At 34.0% G+C, this 13317-nt stretch overlaps 1 long non-coding RNA gene across 2 annotated transcripts; it reads right to left on the reverse strand.

Moving 5' to 3' along the window:
- Nucleotides 1-1727: 1727 nt before the first annotated feature.
- Nucleotides 1728-9471, reverse strand: LOC306638124. 2 transcript variants are annotated; one of them, XR_013757370.1, is made up of 3 exons: nt 9427-9471; nt 4430-4558; nt 1728-2572 (listed from the first exon to the last, which is right to left on the reverse strand). It is a non-coding gene; the product is annotated as an uncharacterized lncRNA (long non-coding RNA). The 2 variants fall into 2 exon arrangements; XR_013757371.1 differs by lacking the exon at nt 9427-9471 and adding an exon at nt 6753-7880.
- Between the last annotated feature and the right edge of the window lie 3846 nt (nt 9472-13317).

The raw sequence follows: 13317 nt of genomic DNA on the forward strand, positions 1-13317 counted from the left end.
CCATGTATGTATGATATGTCAAAATGCATTCTACTGTCATGTAAAACTAATTAGAAAAAATAAAAAAAAGTTTTTGAAAATAAATATCAATAATTAAAACACATTTCATTGATTTAATACCTCAAAGTTTAAAGTACAAGAGAAAAGTATACTTTAAACTTTTATAAAATCTATGTATGGGTAGAATATAATGATATATTTATTGATTGAATATTTTGTATTTCTTTAAATTTAACATGTACATTACAGGAAACAAAAAAAAAAGCATAAGAAACAGAGAAAAAAGTCATTGAGTCATAAGCAGCCTAGTTGGATGTGTCCTAGGTCCTGTGTGTACATGCAGAACATTCATTTTGTGTGCTTGTGATGGTAGTTAGTGTGTATCATGCTTCCCACATATCCTGAATCTTGACCAATTTAAAATTGCAAAGCTACAAGGGTATTTTTGATAACGAAGAATGAACTATACTAATACAATTTGTTAGAAAAAATATTATAGTCCTACCTTTCTTGGGGACAAAGATTTTAATGAAGACAGAAATAGCAACAGACCTCTAGATAGACATATTGGCAGAGTTGCCATTAAAATGCTGCATTCCTTCAATGCTTAATTTAAAAGGAGACACAAAGCAACAAAGAACACGATGAACAAAGTTTCCAAAAGAGTTTATTTTTGAATTTCTACTGCTAAAGCATTAGCAAGAAAGCATGTTCCCAGTGAATTAAGGTATTCCTTTAATACAGTAAGAATATGCAGACACATCAAAGGCTCTCATCAAAATGTGAATCTCAGCACTGACTCCTCCCACCTCTCCTGTGTGCTTTCCGCTGCCCCTCCCCTGCCAGTCTAATGAAACTGTCCTGACACATGCTGCCCAGACACGTCACAATTCCATGTCCAAGATGCAACTTTTCTAAAAATGATAGCGAAAAGATACTTACAAATTGACTCATTCAATAGCTCTGCTTTTAATCATGTGTCATTGACTTAGGACATCTAGAGAGCTTAAATGTTGTAAAATGAAGCATGAATTTTGTGCACAATAAACACAAGTACTTTGCAAAGAGTACACATCTAGATATAAAGTTATAATCTAAAACCATCTTGCAGATATTGAAATACTAGCAAAGCTCCTTCCCTTCACCCTTTCTCTTTTCCCTCTTCAACATTTCAGTGACTAACTTCAGGACTACCCCAGCACCAAGAAGTGTATTTACAGAAGTCATTCCCAGAAGGCAGTTCTTCAAGAAACTCACGAAAGGATATTTATATCGGAATTATTTTGCTACTTCTAACATATCAGAGCATAGCCTTATCCTTTAATACAGTAATATTAACTAAAATACACATATAAACAATCTGAACTAATATAAGTGGGCACAGAATGCTTCGTCTGCATACTTTCTTTCCCAACCCTAACACTCATCCATCACCCGGTGAAAGTCAACAAGCTGTCCAAGACATCAAACTTAACAATTTCCTTTCCCAAATAACAACCATTCCTATGAAGTTACAAAAAGTAATTGAAGGGCATTACTTTAGCCCTCTACTTTTACTGTATGCAGTATACTATTAAACATCTAGAAAGACTAGGTGTTTCCAACAAGGACATGAGTTACCCACTATACATACAGTAACATTGCAGTAACATTGAATCAATGGCATATGATTCCTTAACAAAGGATTTGAAAAGCATCCACAGAAACCTTCCCCTTCTAATTCTATCAACCCAGGGTTGGGACACTCACATCTGTAATGCTTAATGAGGGGAATTTAACAATTTCATTTAAGTGGTTTTAGGAACAGTCTTTCCTATGAATTTTAACACTGCATGTACTCAATGTGTTTATTTACTAACTCTATTGCTATACACTGGCCACCTCCTCGCCATCTAGAAAGACTAGATGTCATGGATTTGCCCTTTTTGACATATTTACTTATTCATTCCAATTCACCAGTTTGTAATTAGAGACAAAAACTATACTGTATATTAATAATTCCTAGGATCTTAACATGACAAATAAGCATAATTTATAGGTTTACGTGGTGATCGATATAAAAATAGTATATGCAGATTCTTATAGTATCTATCAGTCATTGTGTTATCTATATAGGTTTGTCTGTATGTCTTTGTATGTGTACTTCATACATATCATATCAAATAAAACTAATCCCATTAAAATGCAGACTATATTATAATGGGTTCTTTCCTTTTCATCAAGCATGTTTAACTTTTTGAATAAGATATTACTCACTAACAGCATCTTAGCCATATCTAAAAAAATTCAAGGCAATTTGCTGTAAAAGTTTGGGAGGAAAAACACATATTGATCAGCACTAAGTAGTAAAAATTTATTGCAATGTTGTCAGTTGCCTTATTCCAGATCAATACAAATCTCACCAAAAGCTTCTTAAATGCAATAAGAATCTGACAAGACCTTTTTGTCACAGATTAGTGTTAAAGCAATGAAAGAGCCCCCAAGGAAAATTGTCTCTGACTGAAATGCCAGCTGTATCCTGTTTCTGAAGTATTGTATGCATGTACGACATCTTCATTGATATTGGGGACATCTAAAAAAACAAAAAGAAAAAGACACAAATATTTTTGTATTGAGTAATGCAAATGAATAAACACAACCTGAAAACTTAAATTTAGATTCATTTTTTCCATGAAAAAATACCTCACTATTTGAAGTATATTATATTGCTGAGAAGAATTAGATTAGAGAAGTACAATCTCAATTAAGTTGTACAACACTTTTATACTGGTCCATCATATTGATTTTAAATTAATAACAAGTATAATATAATGTTTTCTTGAAGACAAAATGTTAGCAAACATTTATTTTTCTTAAGGAGGAAAAGGATATAAATTGGTTACAATTCAAATTTATATTTCACACATAAAATAGTAGAATCTAATTTGGACCTGCTAAAGGAGTTCTCAGGCACTGGAGACAAGCTGAATTTCATGAATCCTGATAACACTAGAATTTAGTCATCTTGGCAGTACTGTAATGTCAGTTTGCATAAGTAAACCCATTGAGGCTTGCTTATTTGGGCACTTGCTTCTTTTGGCACTTTCCATTATTTGGATAGGGAGAGTACATGCATCTTTCATGATATTTATGTCAATTTTATTTTATGAAATATACCAGTTTAACTGCAAAGAGATTTGTCTTCTTCAAATAGAACAAAATTTGATTTTGGAAATGTAACTTTTACTTAAATCTATTATTCTGCTACCCACTTTGCTAGACAGATGAAAGGATACATCCTTCTGTGCCAGTTTTGCTTTTCATTCTTTGTTGCTTCTCTAGATTCTTTTCTTTCTAACCTCAAATAAGAGCCCATGTCAGGGCACCTATCAAGGTCTTAATTACCAGAATTAGTCTGATCTTAAATATGTTCATATTGATGAGTCACATAATATATTAAAAAATACTAGTATATGGTATTATTTTACAAATAGATAATCAGGATTATCATACAAACTCACAATGACTTTGCTAATCATTACAAACGTATATGAAACATATTAAGCACATATGTATGTACACATATAATGTGCACATACACGAAATATATACAAAATGTATACATATTACATTGTTATTATAATGAAAGGACAAGGCTGACACAAATGTTAGTTTAAGTGCAGGATGTTCTTCGGTTCCCCACCATCATTATTTAATTTTTCACAGTTCACTTAATGCATGCTGCTACTATAAAAGATATCCCAGAGTTAAAATTGGCGGGGAAGAGCATGGAAATATATTTTGCAAAGAATTTAAAATAGCTATTAAGCCTAGTTGCAATTCTTAGCCCCAAGGAAACAGCCCAATATGCTACCTTGAATATTATTTTTGGAGATATGGGGCAACACATACATCGAGGTGCAGAGGGGCAGGTTAGATTATTAGTATTTCAAAGAGAACCAATTCTCATAATATGATGGAGCTAGAAAGCCACCATGGATGTCATGTTCCACATTAGTGGGTTCAAATGTAAATATCAAGGAGCATACAGTTAATTACACAGAAGATCCTGTTGCTACATGTATCCTGTCACCTGTATCAAAGCTTTGAAAGTCACTTTTTTATTTAAATGTTTGAGAATTGTAAAAGAACTACTATTTATGTGAAAGGGCATGACTTAAGAGAGAAAAGTATACGTGGCATCAGACACAGGCTGTGTGATCTTATGGAATTTACTGAAGTTCTTTGGTCTTAAGTCTCTGCTCATTAAAAACAGGAATAGTCATGATATAAATTTCTGAGGAGTATTTATGCCTCAGATCTCCCATTTCTGTTGCGATTAGAGAAGTGATGTCTTTATGTGAGTCTTTTAGCCATGACCATAATAAGTATGCTGCCCTCTATCATATTTAAATTTCCCCATCCTCCCCTGAGGCTTTATTTTTCTTACCTCTCTCTGTCTATTCCTAGTATTTAGACTTTGTGACTGGATCTTCATGAATTGGTCCCCTAGATATGAGATATATTCATAGTAAAGTCTGATAGCTTCCACACCCTATAGTCCAGGGCTTGAATTACCCTGTATAGGAACACAACCACATAGATTGCTTTACTCCTTGTTTATGGCTGCTCTCACAATGAAGACAGTGATTGTGACAAAGACCTTGTGGCCGCAAAGCCTGAAATGTTAACATTTGTCTCTTTACAGAAAAAAAGTGTGTGGGCCTCTCTTCTAGACAATGGAGTGAGAGTCTGATTTTATCACGAGTTGTTCCAAGTGGAGTTCATTTACCTGGTGTCACAGAGACAGGGCGCAAATACCCCTTTTCCATCCTGCAACTGTACTATTTCTGTTTTCATATCAGGTATTCAAAAATAAACAGGATAGAGGAGATTTTTGTTAAACTTTCATTTTATCAAAGGAAACATCACTTTCCCAGATGTTTCTGACTTCAGACTCACGTGTTGTTTCCATATCCTAAAAGCCTTTAAATTATGTGTATTATGATAAGAACATACAGGGCAGTGATAGACCACATTTTAATTCCCAAAAGGGAGTTTGGTCTCTTCTAAAATTATTCACAGATGATGGCTACCTTCAATCTTAATTTCCTGAAGACCTTAATTCTCAACTTGGTTTAGAAATCTTTAGCTAACAGAATTAGTTCTTTAGGATTTTTACGATTCTTGCACTTAACATGTTCTTAATTCTGAGGGGAAAAAATAATGGTAGTTTCTATTCTTGTAAATATAGCACTTTTTGTGACTACTAAAACTGCCCTAAGAATCATTAAATAGATAAATTTATTCATTGAGATATTATGCTCCTGCGGCTTTGCACATGGAATAAATCAGGCTGAGCCATCCTGCTCTCCCTAAGGGCCTCCAATTGGGTTGAAATATCTTTCTGCCTGAAGTCATATGGTTTGGAACCTAATCAAAATGTGTGGATTAGGATTCCTGAGCATTTTTGACAGTCTAGGGAATAGATAGTGCTGAAAAAGGGAGTCTCTGGGTAATTTTTATGTCAATGCCTTTTTTTTTTGAACACTGACAATAGTGAAAGCGAAATATAGCTTGTTTTAATTTCTACTAAATCAAGTATGGCTCCTATAGACCATGCCTATGTCTCAGTGTCTATGTTTTATAAGTGCCTTCAGAAGACAGATTTAGAGATGAAAATGACAAGAGAAAAAGTGAATTCTACAAAAAATTACTTATTTGGAGATGACTTCTGTGACTACTACTCTATTGTACAATTTTTTAAATTGTACATCCTGCTTATCCTCAAATACATGTTATTTCTTTATTTCTTGAGTATTAGTATAAAAAAACATATTTTTCAAAGGAGATTAACATATTTAAAAAATCATTAATAGCCTTCTTGTCATTAGGTATAAGAAAGACTAAGAGAATTTGTGGATGATTAATATGTCATCTCTCATAGTAAGCATTCTTTCTCAAAACATCACTAGTTTGGATATCTATTATTATGTAGCAGACTCCAAAAACTTAGTAGCTAAACCACCAATTTTTTTTTAAATAAAATAACTAATTATATAGGTCTGAAATTTGGGCAAGGAACAGCCCAGATGCTTGTCTTTTCCCCATGATACTCTTTGAGTTGTCATTGTATACAGGTTGTTGCAATGTCCTGACTGTATCTCTCCGCCCAGGGTTTCAGTTCTGCCTGTTGGGCAGTAGAACCTCAGTTCTTCTTGGCATGCTGTCTGCTAGGGCAGAAATGTTCAAGATAGTATATTCATTCCTATTCTTGTGCTTGGGCTGCCAAAGCTGAGGCAGTTGCTGGTGTTGGGCCTCTATTTCACTATTTAAGGCTCAGCATATGGCTGATGTGAACTTCCCCACAGATGGGCTATCTCAGGATAGCCATGATTCTGCCTGAGTATTCTGGGAGTGACAGGTGGACTCTGCAAGACTTTTTCAATCTAGATTTTTATCTGGGAATCCAGTCTCCAAAGTCCCAGTGGTTATTTTTATTGTAATTTATTGATAAAACAATGTGTTGTGTCTAGGCAGTACTGAAGAGGGAGGGGATAGATGACATGAACAGAAAACACATGCACAATAAAAAGGAATTGATAGTGGTTGAGGATGACCATTTTGGATTCCATCTACCAAAACCACCCTTGATGTTAAGAGAGAGGATCAGATGATGGGATTCCATCGGATTTTTCACTTTTAATTCTTCATTTGTCATCCTTCTATTGATAATAATTTGAATCCAACAGTATGAAGATGGATTGACATACCACATATCAACTCTTCAATTCTCACTTTCTTCCATTAAACGGAAATTGTGCACTAAATTGTTGATACTAAACTGGGTCAGTTGTCAGTTCTTTCTCAGGCTTCATGCCATTTTTCTCTTTTAACAAAAACAGAATTCAGATGAACCATGTTGTTATTGCCTTTCTTGTATAATTTTCTTCTTTTTTTTTTTCTTCTTTAAACCCACTAAATCATACTATGGGGAATAGGGGTTGCAAATGTGGTCTTCTTGATATATTTGTAACCAAAAATAAGTCTATGTATTGCTTAGAAGGGATGAAGACTAGGTTATTGAGGAATCCTTATGTTACTTGATGAATTGAAATAAGATTTGTAGCATTGGTCAATGAAAGGCTTGTAGCCTGATGCTAAGGAACATCTGCTTTGTGCTGTTATGCCACTTGCACATCATAAAACACATAGTGGGGATCAGTCACACTAATAAAAAAAGCTTTCAGAATCCAGAAGAAAACAGGTAACAGATGTTCCAGTCAGATGGTCGAACTAAAATATGTATTATAACTGGCATCTGAGGTAGGAAATAAGCAGAATTTATGCCTTACATAGGGTTTTAATTACTCTGCATTCAGAAAAGTTTTATTGTTAAGTTTAGTTTTCTTATTCAAGGGGAGTCATATCCTTCCTGAGAGAGTATCGATATTATATTGTAAATTGGCTTGTAAAGATATTGTTTACTAATAAATAAGCTTTGACTTAGAGAAATCCTTTGTATAAATTAAAGCAGAGCTCTGTATTCTGCCTAAATTTTAGTTTACTCAAAATGTTACAGAAGATAAAATTTTATAGTAATATTTCATTATTTATTCTTAAAATGAATTGACATACATGAAAATATCTAGCTAAAAGCCAACCACATAATAGTTGGTAATTAAGTGTTGCAAATTTTAGTTATAACAATGATACCTTATCAGGTGCAATAATTTGAATACTGGTTGGGAACATTTAATTGTCACTGAGCACAGTTTAGAAAGCTTAGCTTTCTCTTTTGCCTGTGTATTTTTAAGTATGTATGTATAAAACTCAAAAAGTCTCAGACGAAATTAGAAAGGAAAGAATAACAATCAAAACAGTGAAGATATTTTGATTTTTAGCTCTGAACCGTACCATAAAATATAAAATTCCCTAGATAATGCAAACCTTAACAGAACCAAACACTATAATTCAAAAATATAAGAAAAGGAATAAAACAGACATGCAACAATCCAGAAATTCTGTTTATTTTACTAACTCAACAATATAAAATAAATAAATAAGGGGTTTACCTAAGTTCCATGGCAAGTGCCATTTCCAAGCTGTCTCTAGGTAACCTGGCAACATCCTTTGTAAATCTGGTTAACCCAGAGGATTACTTTTAGTCTTCCTAACTCAGGAACTCATTGTGAATGCAATTGCTGTGGCTGTAGCTGTCTTTTTCCATCTAAAAACTAGCACTGATGATAATTGCCTAGTCTTTCCACTGCTTAGTTTTTCAAGGAGTCTTTGACAAGAAGCCCCTGTAATGTTTTCACCAGACGTCATTTAAAGAGACAACCTCACAAGTCACAAATAATTGGACTTAATTGCAGGTGCACTCAGACCTTCATAATATCAAAACAAGAGGCCAGAAGGCAATTGTGGCACAATTATTACAGAATGTCATAGTCACAAAATGTATCAAGAAGAAAATGAACTTACAAAAGGGAATGTGCTTTTAAAATATGTTTGTCTCATTGAGTTCATTGTAATAAGTTTCTCCTTTCTGTTCTCAGTAATGAAGTCTTATCAGCGCAGCATAACTGCTTGTAACTGCTACTGTTTCCTTTATTATAAAAACATGGCATTGGCCCTTCACAATTGGATAAAGTATTTCATCCTTTATTAGCTCCTTTCCGCTATAGACAAAGTACAGCCAGTAAAGATGTCATTCTTGTTCTTGAAAACAAGTAGATTAGTCCATTTTCTCATGGGGTTTAGCAAAGTCCTTCAACAGACGTGACTGGCAGAGGAAGAGGCTGAAGATTCTGGCCCCAGGGAATAGATTGCTGACTTGATAAATCTTTGGGTCATGAAAGGTCATCTCTTGATGTTTGAAAGAAAGATTGACTTACTAACAAATACCAACAAAAGATTTTTCTGTAGTGTAAAATATAAAGAAAGCAAACTAATATTGAAAGAGCATTTGCATGCTGACAATGCCAATACCCAAACCAGCCTACATACAGTATTTTTAGTTATAAATTTATGAATTAAAAAATTCAATGTCATTGCTGCAGGAAAACATATACTTCTCTTTTTAGTTGTGTAGATTTCCAAGAGCTCAGTAGAAATGAATAGTAAGCCTCTAAACAGGCAATTCTGAACCGAAGTAACTATGGTCAGATTTTTGGAAATGCTACTTTTAATCTACTGATAAAAAATATTCAAAATCATAAGGCGCTTTGGTAAAGTCTGCTGAAAATTAAAAATCCCATTGACAGGGCAAACTACTTAATGTTAATGAATTCATAAATCTCACTGTATTATTTCTCTATAATATTTTCAGCTTAAAAGATAACTGTAATAACTAAGATTAAAAACTAACAATACAGAGTGCAACCTGTTTTCCCCTTAGAACAACTCAACCACTTGGTGAAGTCTTAAACTTAGGAAAAATACCTGGTTTCTTCCTTCAATTTGATTTTTTGAATTTTTAATAAAAAAAATTGAAATATTCTGAGTATATGCTTACAAGTATTTGACTTCCTTTTAGGAAAGATGTCACAAATTTGCCAGTGAGTCACTTCTTTCTTTTTTTCTTATTGTTTGTTTGGCTTAAAATCTTACCTCTCTTTATTTGTTTGTTTGTTTGTTTTTTGAACCATAGTGCATCTCAATCATCTCACCTCCCCTTAATGGCAGGACCCTTACCTCCACACTTAGTAACTAAACTCACATGCTAAGTTCTAAACATGGAAGCTGTGCTCTGGGAAATTTCTTTAGTACTATGAGGAGCTGTTCTAATTTTTTCTAAGAAAGAGCAAAAGAGGAAGATGAGTTGATGCCCTAAAGGAAGAGCTTTCCTGTGAAAGCTGACCAAATAGAGTCTCCACCACAATGATCCAAACCTAATTCACCTTTTACAGTTTGTTTTCTAATTTTAATATTTATGTACACACATAAACTCACTGAAATTGGTAGATTGTGGAGTCTGGCAGGATTTACAAAATAGGATTTTTATCTTTAGTATTTTATAAATTTAATATTTGTTTCTGATGTATTGTTTTGTTTTCACTTTTTGCTGCTCTGGGATTAATCCAGGGCATTGACACGTGAGGCGAGTGCTGTACCAGTGAGCCACATCCCCAGCTGTAAATTAAATATGTGGATGTACCCCCAGGGTCTTTTAATATCCAAGATTGTATCTGAATGTTCTTTGCTTCTCTAAAGTTCTCTCACCAAATTGTGACTTCTTCTGAATACTATTTCATAATCAGTGGAATTTTAGAAAGAAACATATAGAAAACTGCTGATAGTAATTATAAAATGTTGCAAATATTTTACCTATAGATATTCTGGGGTCTGCAAACCATTCTAAAAACTGGGTGATATGGAATTTGTGTGAGCATCAGAATACAAGACTGTGATTTCATGAAGAACTTTCAAGATCATGTAATGATAAAAATAAAGGAAGTACAATTTTTGTTTTGTCTTTTGTATGCATCAGCTCTGATTCTTATTCATCCCCTCATGCATTTAATTACTCTCTCATGGACATTGTCCATAGATGTTTAACTGTTCATCCTAGGTCACACATATTTTCAGTGTAGGACTTTGCCTTCCACTCCTGGTTGACTTTAATACCAAATGTTTGACCAATCCAAGAAGTCACGTTATTTTTGAAATAAGATAGAAAGGATGAGTAAAAGAATTTCATTTTTGACCTAGCAAAAGGCCAGGATTTTCAAGGTGTCTGTGAATAAGAATCTTCTGAAGGGTGAAGGATCAAGGGACACAGAGGCAAAACTGATATTTGCAACTTGTGCCTGTAAGAATGGAAGACCCTCATTGAAGATTGCTCCTGAAAGGTTGAGTCCCTGCAGAATAACTTATGATGCTCTATTCTGTTTAGAAATTGGATCTGGACAGAGAAAGAAACCTCCATTCAAGGATGATTTGAAATGACTGAATAAGACCCATATAGAGAGTGGATTTTAGGAAGCTACTCTTCTAAGCATCTCATTTTACACTAAGGAAATATTCTCCCATTGAGTAAACAGTCATAGCTTGTAGAATTTCCATGAAAAATCTTATATAATGCTTGTCATTTCATAACACTTACACTGGAGCCAAATGGAACTTCTTAGCCTAACTGCAAAGACACTTGTGCTGTCACTTATGGGTGGAATTTCCTTTCACTAATTTTCTTTCTCAAAAAAACCTAAATACTGTGTCACAAGATCAGAGTTACCACATATCTCCTTAGTACAATTAATGAATATGTAAGTCAATAAATAATTTGACAATTGCCACCTCTCAATTACATTGGCAATTTCTAGGTAGGACATGGAAATATATTTCTATAGTTTGGAAAATTTCCAGAATCAGGGAATGTGAGTCCCGTGTGTTCTGAGATGAATCATTGAACATTCACTGAACTCCTTGGTCAAGAGCTTTTTACTCATAAAAATACCCAGAATATTCACAATCCCAGGTTTCTATGTATATTATGGGGTACCATGTGATGTTTTGGTACACGTATATTTTGCAAAATGTTTAAAGCAAGGTAAACATATCTATTTCCTCCAACATTTATAATTTCTTTATAGTGAAAACATTCAAAATCCTGTTTCCTGGCTTTTGGAAATGTACAGATTATTATTGCTACCAGGGGTCACCCCACTGTGTATTAGCACACTATAACTTCTCCTATGCAGCTGTAGCTTATCACGACCCATTCACCTGTCTCTTCCCCCACACCCCATGGACTCCCCAGATTCTGGAAAGGAAGAGAACCAATTTAGCAAGAGTATGTTTTGTATTGTGATTTGGTGGCTCATTTAGAGCCTCCTGTGAGAGTTTAAACATAAAGTATGAGGGGAGTAGAAGCCACATTTGGGTGAAGCTGTGAACATTGTATAAAAATAAAGTGCAATAAAACAATGTCTTTGAGGAATTCACTCAAAGATGGGAAATGTGCCATGGATATAAACTCTTGGGTCAGAAAAATAAAAAATAAAAGTGGTTAGTTCTATTATTTCCTTAAATAAGCAGGCTTTATTTTTCCCTGTTGTTTTCTTAAATTACATATATCCATACACAGATTCCCTCATTTTAAGAGAGAGCCTCTTTATATCTCTGCCTCTTGAAGTTTTATACAAAGAGTCAGGTGTGATCTGTGAAGAATGCAATGTGAAGAGTGTTCCTCACATTAAAAAAAAAAACAAAACAAAACTAGGAACTTCTTGGAAAACCAATAGTTTACTATTGCTATTACTACTGCCATTGTTGTCTTACACTAACAAACGGAAAAAATTTAAAGACAAAACATTTGGAATTTTAAAAAGGTTTGAGTCAACGATAGAATTAAATGTCTCATTTTCTTGAGAAAATTAGAAATAAAATATAACTTCAATGATTTATTTATAATTTGTAAGCATGTTGTTTTAGTCAGCTGCTTAGCTACTGTGACCAAAAGATCTGATAAGGACAATTTTAGAGGGGGAAATGTTTATGTGGGTCTCACAGTTTCAGAGGTCTCAGTCTATAGACAGCAGACTCTGTTGCTTTGGGCCTGAAGTGTGGCAGAATATCATGGTGGAAAGGACTGGAGGAGGAAAGCAGCTTAGGACATGGAACCAGGAAGCAGAGAGAAAATCCCACTTGCCTGGGCAAAGCATAAAAACCATAGGCATGCCCTCAGTGAAACACCTTCTCCAGTCACTTCCTATCTGCCTACAGGGACCACCCAGTTAAGCCCTTTCGGTGGATTAACACCGATTTGTTTAAGACTCTTATAACTCAATCATTTCACCACTCAACTTCCTAGCATTGTCTTACGCATGAACTTGTGGGGACACCTTATATCTAAACCATAAGGCATGTTAAGCAGCTGAGGAAAATATAAGTTTTGTTTTCAACATTAAGATTATTAAACTAAAAACAACCCAAGATAATCAAAAATTGTCACAAGTACTAGTGATGTCCATGTTCTCACTTCCGATCCAAGTTTTTTATCCTTATTTTACTCTACATTAATTAGTTGCTAGTCTTCATCTATAATATAAAAGTCCAGAAATTCTATTTCATTAAACTGTTTTGTGAATTAGATAACATTTATTCAATGACACACAGTAGATTTTTGATGCCTTTTTGGTTGTCCCATCCTTATTAAGCAAAAATAAATTCAATTGAACAAAGGTAAAACATATTATTAAGTTGCATTAAATTTTCCAAATAATCTCATACTGCAATTATGTGAGTTTTTACAACTTTAAATTAAAGGTATATGCTAAATTAAGAAATGAAGATACTCTAATTTTCTATTGCTAATTTAGGCTTACAGTAAAC

This window comes from Sciurus vulgaris, assembly GCF_902686455.1.
Source record: "Sciurus vulgaris genome assembly, chromosome: 10".
NCBI classification, from domain to species: Eukaryota; Metazoa; Chordata; class Mammalia; order Rodentia; family Sciuridae; genus Sciurus; species Sciurus vulgaris.